Below are 14972 nucleotides of genomic sequence, written 5' to 3' on the forward strand. Positions count from 1 at the left end.
AGAGAAAGGTGGAAGTCTGGCGGAAGGCGGAAGTCAACAACAGCAGCAGGGCAAGGCCTGGGCTACTTTGAAGCGGCAAGCCTTGGAGCAACGGACCAGGTCAGCTGCACGGAGAGGAGAGGCAGAGCAAGGGGCCAAAGCTCCAAGCCTCTCCTCCCGAGTGGCTGCCAGTTGGTCTTTAATAGTTAAGCCAAGAGAAAGAAAGAAACCATGAGTCTCCCAGGGAACGGGTCTTTCTAGACGCCATCATTCTGCTTACTCACGACAGGGCGCCAGTCTTGAGGTGAGCGTTCCTCTTCCTTGGAAAGGAAGGAGAGGGTGGGGGCTTACCTTTCTCCCAGAGGTCTGCGTGTTAAGAGTTGGTTATTAAGCCGTGAATGTGTGTAAAGTCAGGAGAGAAGAGTAGAGGAAAGAGAAACAGGAAGATAGGGACAGGCCTAGGCTGGATTCTGGCAGAGCCCCAATCTTTAAAGAAAAGGTAGGTTTTCTTTTCCTTCACAGGTATTGTTGGTTTTGGTTTTCAGAGTCCTTGAAGGTTAAAAGCAATCAGGACACAGGTTTACCTCCTAACCCCCGAATAACAAACCCAGGGGACTCAGACTGCCCTGGAAGCTCACGGAGGAGGTTTGTAAATCAGGGAATTGTCTTTTGTGTTCAAGCTGAAGATACAGTAGCCCAGACAGCTGACATAGAACACTAGCTGCATTTTTCTGGGTTTGAGGAGGAAGTATTTTCCTTTTGGAAACCTTGTTTGGCCATTTCAAACCTTTGTATAAGTTTGTATAAATTTGAGAAAATTACCAAATAAATTTTTGCCAGAATCCTGCCACAGATTTCCAAGTTAGCAGTTTTGTGAAGTACCAGGGGAGGAACAGCTGCAGAAAGAAAAAGGCGCTCATTCTTGGACAGGAAAGAAGTGTTTGGAGTCTGTTGGTTTAGTGCCAGCAGGGTCAGGGAACTATAGACCTGAGGCCTCAAGAGCTGAGTGTTTTTCTAAAGAGGACATGGTGTCTGATCAGGGAGAAGAGTTGAGAATGAAAACTGATTGCTTATCAAATCCAGAGTCAATTACATGGAGACAGGACATACTCGGAATCTGTTGAAATCCTAGGGCAAGTTATTTTGAGGCTAGGATGCAGGAGGAAAGAAAGTTGGTTAACTGCTGCCCGCCCCATCACCCGCATGCTTTGCCGGTAGTGCTCTACATAGATGACCTCACTTTGCGTCTGTGCACGTGTCCTCAGTGGCTCAGTCGTGTCTCTTTGCAACTCCGTGGACTGTAGCTGCACCAAGCTCCTCTGTTCATGGGATTATCCGGATGAGAATACTGGAGTGCGTTGCCATGCCCTCCTCCAGGGGATCTTCCCAACCCAGGGATTGAACCCAAGTCTCCTGCAGCTCCTGCATTGGCAGTGGATTTTTTACCACTGAGCTACCTGGGGAACCTGATGAAGGTGAAAGAGGAGAGTGAAAAAGTTGGATTAAAACTCAACATTCAGAAAACTAAGATCATGGCATCTGGTCCTGAAAGCTTGTTGCTCAGCCACGAAATATGCTGGGATTCTTGGCCTCTGGAGGAGAAGAATTCAATCCGGGGCCAGTGACAAGGCTTGATCACTCAGAGCTTTTGTGTAATACAGTTTTATTAAAGTATAAAAGAAATAGAGGAAACTTCTGACATAGACATCAGAAGGGGGCATAAAGAGTGCCCCCCTGCTAGTCTTTAGCCAGATGTTATATAGCTACTAGCATTCTGCTAATTAGAGAAAGGAAATGTTTCAAAACTCAGAGACTGGCACCAGGCCCCACACCCACAATATGCATTTTGAGAGAACATTGGCACCAGGTGAGTCATCCCAGGCCATGAAATGATTGACATGAATCTTGAAGAAAGGCAGGGTTCCAAGTAAATATATAGTTTCATTAACATAGATTAGGAGAACAATGTGTGAGTATAACATACAGGTTTGTCAAGTGGGTTCTGAGTCTTAGGTGGAACCAACTTGAAGAAAGACAGAGTCTAAGATAAATACATCATTCATTAACATAGCTTAAGACAAACATTTCCATAAGAAAAATGCATTCTTAGCTCAAGGTTTGAGAGAAGTTAAGTTCAGGTGGAGCCAGGTATCATCATGGCAACAGAATTTTAAGAGAAACATCTTTTTAAATTTGTATAGAGAAGGGGGGAAAATCTAACACTTGTTTCCTTCTGCCACTTAAGAGAGAGATAAAAATGTCTTGAAGCCTGTTTCGTCCCTTTGGTGACCCCCTGGCCTTCCTGCCTGTTACACTCTCAGTCCCATCACTTCGTGGCAAATAGATGAGAAAACAATGGAAACAGTGACAGACTTTATTTTGGGGGAGGCTTTAAAATCACTGCAGATGGTGACTGCAGCCATGAAATTAAAAGACGCTTGCTCCTTGGAAGAAAAGTTATGGCCAACCTAGACAGCATATTAAAAAGCAGAGACATTACTTTGCCAACAAAGGTCCATATAGTCAAAGCTGTGGTTTTTCCAGTAGTCATGTATGGATGTTAGAGTTGAAGTCTAAAGAAAACTGAGTGCTGAAGAACTGATGCTTTTGAACCATGGTGTTGCAGAAGACTCTTGAGAATCCCTTGGACAGAAAGGAGATCCAACCAGTCCATCCTAAAGGAAATCAGTACTGAATATTCATTGGAATGACTGATGCTGAAGCTGAAACTCCAACACTTTGGCCACCTAATGCAAAGAACCAACTCATTTGAAAAGACCCTGATGCTGGGAATGGCTGAAAGCAGGAGGAGAAGGGGACGACAGAAGATGAGATGGTTGGATGGCCTCACCAACTCAATGGACACACGAGTTTGAGTAAGCTCTGGGAATTGGTGGTGGACAGGGAAGCCTGGCGGGATGCAGTCCATGGGATCGCAAAGAGCCGGACAATGACTGGGTGACTGAACTGGACTGAACTGAAAATCCTACAAAGAAAGGGCTATTGTTATCATTCCTACTTTAGAGAAAGTCAAGGCACAGAGAAATCACATAGCTTGTTTAGAGTCAGAGCTTCGTGGAGATGGAGCTGGGGCAGTTCCTGGTTTGCAGAGTTGAAACCTGAAACTACTGTACTAACCAAACCTGAGGTTGGCTGGGGCTTGTGTCAAACTTAACATCAGTGAGGCCACACACCTGTCCATACCCAGCAAATCTTTCCCAGTTGGATACAGAGTTTTGGTACCTTGGAGTGGCTTGCCTGAGAGTGAAAAACTATTGGAGGAGTTTAATGTGTGTGGTGAGGTGAGGTCATGTAGGGCGAAGAGAGGAAAAAAGAGAGTGATCCTTACTTTGAAGAAGAGAGTGTATTGAATATTTCACACAGGACACCCAGAAATCAGACCTTCATCTTCCTTTCACCCTCTGTCTTGCCCTCACTGAGCACACTTAAAGAGAAAATGAATTCTGCCCATTGAAAAAGGGCAGACTGCAATGAAAAACAACTTTAAAGATATTTCAGTATATAAAGTCTTTGAGCTACATCACTGACAATGGTTTACAAGTTTATTTTCCACTTGCAGTTGTGCTGAGCAGACACTTCGGGAAGTGTGGCAGTAATTCAGGCTGTGGGCTGCAGCAGCATCTGCTGGGCGTCCCATCTGTACAAGAGCGGGTTGTCCTAGACAGTCAGGTGCAGATTTATCCAGACACGTCGTCTGCAAAATGGCCAGCCAGGAGAGATTTAAACATTCTTTTCCTCACCCTTTTTGCTAAGTATACAATTCTAAGAAAGCAGATTTCCCAGCAAAGACTTTTCTCCACCTCCACCCAAAGAAGAAACAAACTTTGAACAGAGGAAAGACAATACAGGCTCTAAGTCCATGTTTCAGTGTCAGCGCCTGGCACTTGTTGATTGGCAACCTTGAGCAAACCCTCTGAATTAGAAAAGATTTCATTTGTAAAACGGGCTGTGGGGGCAGTTAAAGGAGATAATAGCCATTATCTTCTTATGCTACATAAAAACAGCTGATTTTTTTTAGTTGTCTGTTCCGAGCAGCACTTAGCATAGCAGTGGCACATAATCCATGCTGCATGACTGGACATATGACTGACTCTATCCACTGAAAATGACATGTAGGGACACGGAGCTAATTTCTTCTTAATTATTTCTTCCAAAGGAGAAAAACAAAACAAAAGCTCTCCCTTCCAGGCTTTCCTTCTTTCTAAGGTGATTTCTTTCCATGACTATTTACATGTCCACGTTCCTATTAATAGTTATTTTTTCAAAGACTTTTTCAGTTTGGGTTTTTTTTTGTTTGTTTCCTACATCCTATGTCTTCTGTTTCATTGGCTTATACCCTTGTTTTGTAATAAATCATTTTCACCGAGCTTCCTAAAAGGACAAATTGAAGATAAATTTTTCAGTGGTTTCATGTCTGACACGTCTGCACTCTAGTGTGCTATTGATAATTGGATTGGTATAGAATTCTAGGCTGAAAAAAATGTCCCCTTGGAATTTTAAAAATGATTCTCCAGTGTTTCCTATTATTTCTTGTATTACTTATTAAAGAAAATGTGAGTGAATGTAGAAAAGAAGATTAATAACAACAGTAACTGTACCACCTGGAGACAACCCTATTAACACTGTGATGTCTACCTTTTTCAGGACACACACACACACATACACGCTCACAAGGTCATACTGTATATTTAATTTCACATCATAATTGTTTAACTTTATGTCATTTTATCCTCATGTCATTATATATAACTAAATTACTTTAAGATCCTTTTCAATCCTAAGGATCAAAGATTCTATGGTATGTTAAGAAGAAATTGTGACATATGGGATGGTTCAGTAGAAGGAGCAGACAGTTGAGGAGTTGGTTTCATTGACACAGGCATGAAATAGAACTGTGGCAAAGGAAAGATAAGGTTAACTACCTGCCAAGTGCTTTTCATTTAGGGGTACAGAAGATTCTCAGCGACTATATAGAAATCATAGACAGGTTACAGATGAGGCTCAGTAAATCATCTGAGTAACCTACAGTCGGGGAAAGCACAGTAGGATGGAGAAAAGAGTATAGCAGGACCTCCTGGAAAGAACACCATGTGCAGCCTTTAGGATGAAAGGGGGTTACATATAAGCAAAGTGCTCAAGGTCCTGAGTGGGAGACAGGCAACCAGTGCCAGTTTCAGAGGCCTGCAATTCAAGATGACAAGCAATAGATAACAGAACAGAATTGCCACCTAAACACAGAAAATCTTTGTTGCTGTGAGGACAGAGCCTCACGTGGGCTTCAGAAAGAAATGGACAAGGAGCAAAGAAGAGGAAGACAAGAGAAAATAGAGCAAGTAGCTAGGGATAGAAAAGTGGGGTTCAGAGATGACAGCTCCTGCTGAAGATGAGAAGGATGCAAAATTATCTTCCTGGAGCTGACTTCTGGGTTTTGTGAGTGGTCCCCATTCCCTCTTCTCACTTTCACTGGAAGAACAATGAAAGGGTACAGTGAATTACAAAGTAGCAAGAGCACGAAAAAGCAAGAAAAACTATCAATGCTTTGATAGTCTGAATTTGTCTAGAAACCAAGCCCAGACAAGGGCATGTGGTAAAAATAACAGTGGCAAGTGAAGACTGCACCCTGTGAGTCAGAAGAGGCTGGCCCTACAGGAGAGAGGAGTTGGGCGGGGTGGCGGTGAGGGGCCGGTAAGAGACACCTACCCAGGCCCTTTGTCCTAAGTGGATCCTCACCTCAAAGGTTTATTAATAAATGCTAAGACAGAGTAGAGCATGCACGCACCGCGAGCATCCATTTATAGAAACTTCATCACTCCTTTCCCCATGTCCTTAAAGATGCCCTGTTGGGCAGTGAGGCAATGGCTGAGAGCAGACAGACAGTCAATGTAATTGTTGTATGTGAAGCAGGCTTTAAGAAGGCATATAAACAGAAAGCTTCAGTAATTAATGCACTCTGGCGACTATTTTTCATGCTTCCACTAAAATTTTGACAAAGAGGAAAAATTGTAAACAACTTCTAATATGAAAGGACAAATTGCTTTGCACTGAATCAGAAGAGCAGGAAGCAGCACACAATCCTCTTTTAGTTCAGGAAAGCTGCATTAGATCATGCTGGTTAGACTCAGACCTGGATGGTCCTTGTAAGTCACGATCCACTGGGGAGATGCCTCCACTCCCACGTGGAAGTTGGGGAATTGTTAGTTCTTAACATGTGCTAATAGAGCTATCTTCTCTTCTGTGGAATTTAGAACTCAAGAGACTTCAAAAGAAGCCATGAATTTGAGTGAGGGAGGGAGCTAACATGGAAAACAGAAGGAAAAATTAGAAAATGTTTACTTTGTGTTTTCTTATGTTTCTATGAATTGAGATGAAAGAGCAAATAAGCTTCAATATAGAATTATTTTAAATGATCAGACTTAAAAACAAGCAAACAAACAAAAAAAGCAAAGCGCAATCACTCACTCAGGAACACTGAAAGTACAATAGTATATTAAAATCTGTGTTGAAAGCAGTAAAGAGTAGAGGTGATATTAGCAAAATAGGGATCAAGGATTTCAGAGACTAACTGTAGTGGAAAAAGATAACATGATAAAATCTATGGTGAGAAATACATCATAGGGAGAGGCCAGGTGTTAGAGAAGCAAAATGTGAATGGCAGTGCTGTTGGGAACAGCCAGGAGGAAAGGAAGTAGGACGCAAGAGCAGGGAACCTCAGTGCTTAAGAACACGGGCTCTGAGTCAACAGACATGGGTTTAAACCTGGGTAGCCGGAAAAATTATTCAGCTGTTTTAAGCTTTGGGTTTATCATCAATAAAGTGGGGATACTATCATCCCTACTTGATAAGGTTTTCAAAATTAAAGCATTGTGTCTGACACCAAGGTAAAACTGCAAATTAGCTCAATTTGTGAACAAAGATTCCCACCTAGACATGTCCTGATTTGTATTTAATTTCAAGGTGATTATTGTTCCTTTGTATTTTCTATTTGTTGATTGAGTAGTGACAGATTCCCGCCCCCCCCCCCCCAAGGATTAAGGAAGAGGTAAAATCACACAATTAGGAAAATATGATGTTATTTTCAAAGGGATAGAATCACTCTGATTTCAGTTTTCTTTCCTGAATTAAAGAATAGATGATGTGCCAATATCCATGGATTTTTTTTCTATTCATCTTTGTCCAAATTTAATTGGAATAAAATGAGTAAACACTTAGATTTCTAGAGAGACTAATCAGAGTTGTAATTTTGTTCCCTCAGCCCACTCCACAGTCACCATGTCCTATAGAGCTGTAACAAAAGACTATAGACTTCATGACTTAAAAGTAACAGATACACGACTGTATATAAAATGGACAAATAATAAGGACCTACTGTATAGCACAGGGAACCATACTCAATATTTCATAATAACCTATATGGGAAAAGATCTGAAAAAGCATATATATATATATATATATACGTACACACACATACCCACATCTGAATCACTGCTGTGCAACTGAAACTCAGATAACACTGTGAATCAATTATACTTCAGTAATAAATAAATTTTTAGAAGTTCAAACTTAAAAAAAAAAAAAAGCAAGTTTTTTATCTTGTACCACTATAGGTCAGAAGTCCTACCCAGGTCTCACTGGGTAAAATCAAGGTGTTGGCAGGTCTGGGTTCCTTCCGGAAATTCTAGAGAAGACTCCATTTCTTCTCGTTTTCCAGCCTCCCCATCCCTTGGATTGCAGCCCCCTTCCTCCATCTTCGAAGCCAGCAACAGCAGGTAGAGTCGTACGTCATGTCCCTGTCTCCCTCTCCTGCCTCACTTCCCCTTGTAAGAGCCCTTGTGATGATACTAAGCCCACTGGATAATCCAGAATAACCTCCTTATCTTAAGTCACCTTAATTCCATCCACAACTTAATTCCCGCTTCTCTTGGGAAGTAACATAGTCACAGGTTCTAGCAGTAGGATGAGGAGGCAGTCATTATTCTGCATATTAGTCAGTAAATAGGTTCTATTGGTAAAAAGAAGCATTTTGAGCTCTATCAGATACATAACCTCTCTTACTGAGAAATGCGAGATGGATTCTGGGGAGGATAAACACCAACACCATCTATTCACTGTTTGAGTTTGTTCATTTTATTTTTAATGAATTAGTAGTACAGCATCAAGGTTTAAAAAATGGAATATTAAACAATTCTCTAGTGTAAAATCTCCCTCCCAGTGCTGATTTCCACATCTATGGGTTCCAAATTCTACCCACTTAGGGCTACTATTGGAGAAAGCAATGGCACCCCACTCCAGTACTCTTGCCTGGAGAATCCCATGGATGGAGGAGCCTGGTGGGCTGCAGTCCATGGAGTCGCTAAGAGTCGAGCATGACTGAGCGACTTCACTTTCGCTCTTCACTTTCATGCATTGGAGAAGGAAATAGCAACCCACTCCAGTGTTCTTGCCTGGAGAATCCCAGAGACAGAGGAGCCTGGTGGGCTGCCGTCTATGGGGTCACACAGAGTCAGACACGACTGAAGCGACTTAGCAGCAGCAGCAGCAGCAGAGCTGCTATTGCTATGGGGCTTCCCAGGTGGCGCTAGTAGTAAAAGAATCCACCTGCCAATGCAAGAGATGTGAGAGATACAGATTTGATCCCTGGATTGGAAACATCCCCTGGAGAAGGAAATGGCTACCCACTCCAGTATTCTTGCCTGGAAAACTTCATGGACAGCGGAGCCTGGAGTCCATGGGATTGCAAAGAGTCAGACATGACTGAGTGACTGAGCACACACACTATTGATATATTCCTATGTATATTATACCATTTGTGCAAATTCAAGTAATTACAAATACATCTATATTTTGAACCCATTTATTTTTACCTTGAAGTTTTCATACTCTATACTATGATGATTTTATTGTGGAAAAAACACAACATGACATTTACCATCTTAACCATTTTTTAGTGTACAATTTAGTAATGGTGTTGCTGTTCAGTCGCTAAGTCACGTCCAACTCTTTGTGACCCCATAAACTGCAGCACACCAGGGTCCTCTGTCCTCCACTGTCTCCCTGAGCTTGCTCAAACTCATGTCCATTGAGTTGGTGATGCCATCCAGCCATTTCATCCTCTGTTGTCCCCTTCTCCTCCTCCCCTCAATCTTTCCCAGCATCAGGGTCTTTTCCAGGGAGTTGGCTCTTCACATCAGGTGGCCAAAGTGTTGGAGTTTCAGTATCAGTCTTTCCAATGAATATTTAGGGTTGATTTCCTTTAGGATTGACTCATTTGATCTCCTTGCTGTCCAAGGGGCTCTCAAGAGTCTCTCCAGAACCATGATTCAAAAGCATCAATTCTTTGGCTCTCAGCCTTCTTTATGGTCGAGCTCTCACATCCATACATGACTACTGGAAAAACCATAGCTTTGACTATATGGACCTTTGTCGGCAAAGTGATATCTCTCCTTTTTGATAAGGCTGTCTAGGTTTGTCATAGCTTTTCTTCCAAGGAGCAAGCGTCTTTTAATTTCATAACTGCAGTCACCATCTGCAGTGACTTTGGAACCCAAGAAATCTATTTGCCATGAAGTAATGGGACCAGATGCCACAATCTTAGTTTTTTGAATGTTGAGTTTTACGGCAGCTTTTTCACTTTCCTCTTTCACCCTCATCAAGAGGCTCTTCAGTTCCTCTTTGCTTTCTGCCATTAGAGTGATATCATCTGCATACCTGAGATTGTTGATATTTCTCCTGGCAATCTTGACTCTAGCTTGTGAGCCCAGCATTTTGCATGATGTATGTACTCTGCGTATAAATATAAATAAGCAGGATGACAGTATACAGCCTTGATATATTCCTTTCCCAATTTTGAACCAGTCTGTTGTTTGTGTCTGGTTCTAACTGTTGTTTCTTGACCTACATGCAGGTTTCTTAGGAGACAGGTAAGGTGGTCTGATATTCCCATCTCTTGAAGAACTTTCCACAGTTTATTGTGATCCACACAGTCAAAGGCTTTAGTGTAGTCAAAGAAACAGAAGTAAATGTTTTCTTGGATTCCCTTGTTTTGCCTGTGATCCATTGATTGTTGGCAGTTTGATCTCTGGTTCCTCTGCCTTTTCTAAATACCAGCTTGTACATCTGAAAGTTCTCAGTTCACGTACTGCTGAAGCCTAGCTTGAAGGAGTTTGAGCATTACCTTGCTAGCATGTGAAATGAGTGCAATCATATGGTAGCTTGAACTTTTTTTGGCATTGCCTTTCTTTGAGTTTGGAATGAAAACTGAATTGACACTATTATGGAGCCAATCCCCAGAATTTTTTCATTGCAAAACTGAACTCTATAGCTATTAAACAGCTCCCTCCTCTCTCCACCCTCAAGCACCAGGCAACTATCATTCAGTCTCTGCTTCCATGAATTTCACTACTTTTGATACCTCATATAAGTGGAATCATCCAGTGTCATTTTGTGACAAGCTTATTTCGTTTGGCCTAATATCATCAAGACTCCTCCATGATGCTGCATGTATAAGAATTTCCTTCCATTAAAGGCTGAATAATATTCTATTACATTTTGTTAATTCATCCTTGGATGGATTTTGGGGTTGCTTCCACCTCTTAGCTATTGTGAATTGTGCTTCCATGAACATGGATGTGCAGTGTGCCATAATGTTTTCATTTCATGATTGTTATAACTTTGAGATCTTTCCATAGTATGTGCAGAGAGCTTTTCTTTCTTTTTCTGAAAAATAGTATCATAGTCATAGTATTTTGTTGTATTGATGGACCAGTGTATAGTTAACTAACTCCATGCTGATAAATATCTGTACTCTTTCCACCTAGTAGAGATTTCAAGGTGAAAAATCTATTCATATACAAGTTATCTTTCTTAGAAATTAACAGCAAGAGATTCCCAGGTATTTTGACTAAAGTTCTTTGATAAAATTAAAGAGATATTCTAGTTGTTGTAGAGATGAATAAAATACTGAATTCATCAAGATTAAAATACTGAATTCATCAAGATTAAAAAGTCTTGATGGTAAGCACTGGATATGTTTAACAAAATATTAAATAAAATAATTGCTATAATATGACTACAGGACTAAACACATATTTCAAAAATAGAAATTAAGACACATGATACTAAATAGTGATTTGAAAATAGTCTGAAAGAGTTCAGATATTATAACAAATACAAGAGTGTATTTTTAAAAAGATGAGGAGAACTAAGAATTTGCTAAATTAGTCTATATAGGCAAGAGTCAAAAGACCTAATGTTTTTCTCGTTTTTGACAATTTAAGAAACGTAAATGAAAACATGTCAACATAAAGATTAGCAGTAATATAATTTAAGATTATATGTATGCATTACAAGTTTCAGAGAATAATGATGTATCTCCACTCAAAATTTATGGAGGAGAAAGAAAAGTTAAGAACATTGAGAAAATTATCAAAGAAAATAGAGCTAATTGAGCAGGCTATAATAGAAATTCAAACACAGGAGCAGGAAACAGCACAGTACTTTCAGTAAGGCAAAGAGTTACAGCTGAAGGAGTTAAAAGAGTGCAGTTAAAGGAAATCTTAACCAAATAAATAAAAATTACCTAAACTGGAAAAATAAGGAAACAAAACTCAAAACTGTCAGTGCTATTAGACCTTGAGAAAAGAAAATGGCAAATATCATATTTGACAAAAGAGAAAATTTTACCGGATACAAGAGGACTAAGGACTGAGACCTGCACCTCCTCCAGAACCGCGGAAGCTTATTTCTGGGTGAAGCTTTGCATTATCAGTCAAATACAGGAAGATCCGGGATATCTGTCTTGGAAAGAGAATGCATAGATATGAATTGGGAAGGACACAGATCAGACATGTGAAATGCATGTACCCCTAAAAGAAATGCAAGATGAAAATTATTTAAGGCCCTGCTGTGTTTTCTTCATGCAAGAAAAATGGCATAAGGATTCTGTCACCTCTGAAAAAAATCTGAATGGGTATAAAAGTAACCTCTAAAGTTAAATGTTTTTTTAAAAGCATGTAAGACACACTTTTAGGAGAGGACACATTTTTAGGTATTCACTTTAAGAGTCCAGAATAAAATCACAAAAAAGAAGTTGACTGGTAGCATGGATACAGTTAATTTGCAAGGTAGAATGGAGGTTGTAAAGTGTAAAGTGAAAGGCATGTCTTTTTATGTGTGTGTGATGATGCTATGAAAGCAACCACAATTAACTTGTTGAAAGCTGGGGATTCAAGAAAAATTTATGTAGAAGAGGAGAAAATTTATTATAGTCCTATTTCAGAACTAAAAATGACCTTAAAAAATTCCTTTTGACTGCTGTATTAGAGAATAAAGGCATAATATAATGTATAAGGAATAATGAAAGGACAGAAAAAATCAGTCTCAAAAAGAGCCAACAGTGTCAAAATCATTCTATCTTCTCAAAGAGTAAAAACAAAGGCTTGGAGATCTGAATTAGATATTCTTATTTGTGAATAAATTTTATATGTATAAATAGAAAAAATAGATGAAATTCAAGAAGAAATATAGAAAAGTGTTTTTGAAGTAGAAGGTATTCTTGTTTATAGATTTAGCAAAAAGGGAAAAGGAAAGACAAAAGGCAAAGAAAAAAAGTTTTAGACATCTGAGAATAAGAAAAAAGGGCTATAAGATAAAAAAAATTAAGCTTTCAGATGGCACAGAAGGAGAATCTACAAATGACATGGGAGGCCACCAAGCACAGGTGGGAGGAAGGGGATGAGAATGGATATGTGAGGAGACACTGTGGCTGCTGCTGCTGCTAAGTCGCTTCAGTCATGTCCAACTCTGTGCGACCCCATAGACGGCAGCCCACCAGGCTCCTCCGTCCATGGCATTTTCCAGGCAAGAACACTGGAGTGGGGTGCCGTTGCCTTCTCCGGACACTGTGGCATCCATGGCTTATATGATGAGCCAGGGCAGAGGCTCAGGTGAGCTGAGCCTGAAATTATAATGATCTGATCTTGCAATTTATCTATTTCTTTTTCCCCCCTGGAAATGCTCTGAGCTCCAGAAACTGGAGTAGAGAGAAATTGGGATGAGTCACCAACATGCCACTGGGATTTCCAACAGAACAGGAGGATCTCAAAATAATTTGGCCACTGCTCCTTGTATAACCCACTTCATTAGGACTGATGGATCAGGTTGCCAGGACTGATGGTTCCTTCCCTCCTGTCTCTGTTCCCTGAAATTTTAGAAACGTTCAGCCTCAGAAGTCATCAGAATAGGCACCTGGCTCCTTGGAATGATGACTGGGCAGTATCCCAACCTGAAATATCTCCCATAGTCTCTCAAATCCCCTTCAGAGATTCATCATTTAGATCCAAGAGGCTGCTCTGCCTTTCTTCATAAATGTTCTTCCTGTGATCTAAGAAGGTCATCTCTAACCTGACCAAGCCCTCCTTAAGACCAAGCCTCCTTAAGACTGGTGTAAGTTAGCTTAATGTCATTCGAAGAAACCATACTCTATACTCTTCACAGCACTGTCACAGCTAGAAATATACATATATATATATTATACACACACACACACACACACACACATATATATATATATGTATACATAATAGGGAGCCTCCCAGGTGGAGGTAGCACTAGTGGTAAAGAGCCCGTCTGCCAGTTGACACAGGAGATTTAAGAGACGTGAGTTTGATCCTTGGCTTGAGAATATCCCCTGGAGGAGGGTATGGCAACCCACTCCAGCATTCTCGCCTGGAGAATCCCATCGACAGAGGAGCCTGGTGGGCTACAGTCCATAGGGTTGCAAAGAGTCATACATGACTGAAGTGACTTAGCATGCACATATAGATAATAAAGTTTAAATTTTTGCCTGATTATCAAGAATCATATATATTGCATCAGTAATGAATCTTCAAAACAAAGTACTCTGTAATAAATATAGACTCTAAGAATGAATGAGTGAATGAAAATCTAAATAATGCCTTGAAGCAGTGGTTCTCCAAGTGTGATCCCTGGAACAGCACTCTCTCTATCATCCTAGAGTTTGTCAGAATGCACATTCTCAGACCTACTAAATGAGCCCAGCCACCAGTGCTTTAACAGGTCCTTCAGATGATTTTGATATGTGTTACAGTTGAAGAACCACAGCCTTAAATTTAAGTTTTAATCAGTTTCTGCTTAAGGGGAGGGGACACAGACTCAAATGCCTACAGGAATAATGAAAAGTTGTGTAAACAGATGACATAGAGGGAACAGGTATAAAACAACAAAGAATGGTGGGGACTGTACCAACAGAGACAGCGAGACCACATGGCCAGCCTAGGAAGTGGCCTGTGAGTGACATCACCAAGATGGCAGAATAGGAGACCCCACTCTGGTCCCCCCACAAAGAACAGCAGTCAGCTATCCAGGAATGATGGAGAAGGAAACAGCAACCCACTCCAGTATTCTTGGCTGGAAAATTCCATGGTCAGAGGAACCTGGCGGGTTCCAAAGCCCATGGGGTTGCAAAGAGTCAGCCATGACTGAGCACATAAGCACATCCATGAATGAGGATAGTTCATTCATAAAGAGAGCACAGGGTTCACTTAAGCTTCAGCAACACAGTGGGGCAACAACCAGGGAATAACTACACAGAATGGGTAGGAGGAAGAGTTTCATTCTGCCTGTGTCCCCGCATCAGCCCCAAGAGAGAACTCTCCCTGGGAAAAGAAAAGTGAGGGGAGTGGCCAGCTTCCCCAGACTACTGGGGCACTGCCACCCAGAGACAAGCATACTGAGACATCTGGAGATAGCTAGGAACAAAAGAGGGCAGGCTGTCAGTATCAGCCACTTGCTGGGAGTTCCAAGTGGCCGCCTCTGCAGAGGACTCCATCAGCCTTCATCACTGAGAATCTCAACAACCTTGGTGGATGCTGTGGACCCCCACAGCTTTCACCACTGAGGATCTTGACACGGAGCTCAGGAAACTGCTCTGCAGAGGAATGCAACAGCTCTGCCAC

The 14972-nt window shown here is 41.1% G+C and overlaps 1 long non-coding RNA gene across 1 annotated transcript in view; it reads left to right on the plus strand.

The window, feature by feature from the left end:
* Positions 1-14972, plus strand: part of LOC108633447 — a 49069-nt gene continuing 34097 nt past the window's right edge. Inside the window, exon 1 of the long non-coding RNA XR_001917073.1 lies at positions 1-283. This is a non-coding gene — a long non-coding RNA (uncharacterized LOC108633447). The remainder of the gene's footprint in view (positions 284-14972) is intronic.

The sequence above is a fragment of the Capra hircus genome, chromosome 2 (assembly GCF_001704415.2).
Source record: "Capra hircus breed San Clemente chromosome 2, ASM170441v1, whole genome shotgun sequence".
In the NCBI taxonomy this organism is placed as follows: domain Eukaryota; kingdom Metazoa; phylum Chordata; class Mammalia; order Artiodactyla; family Bovidae; genus Capra; species Capra hircus.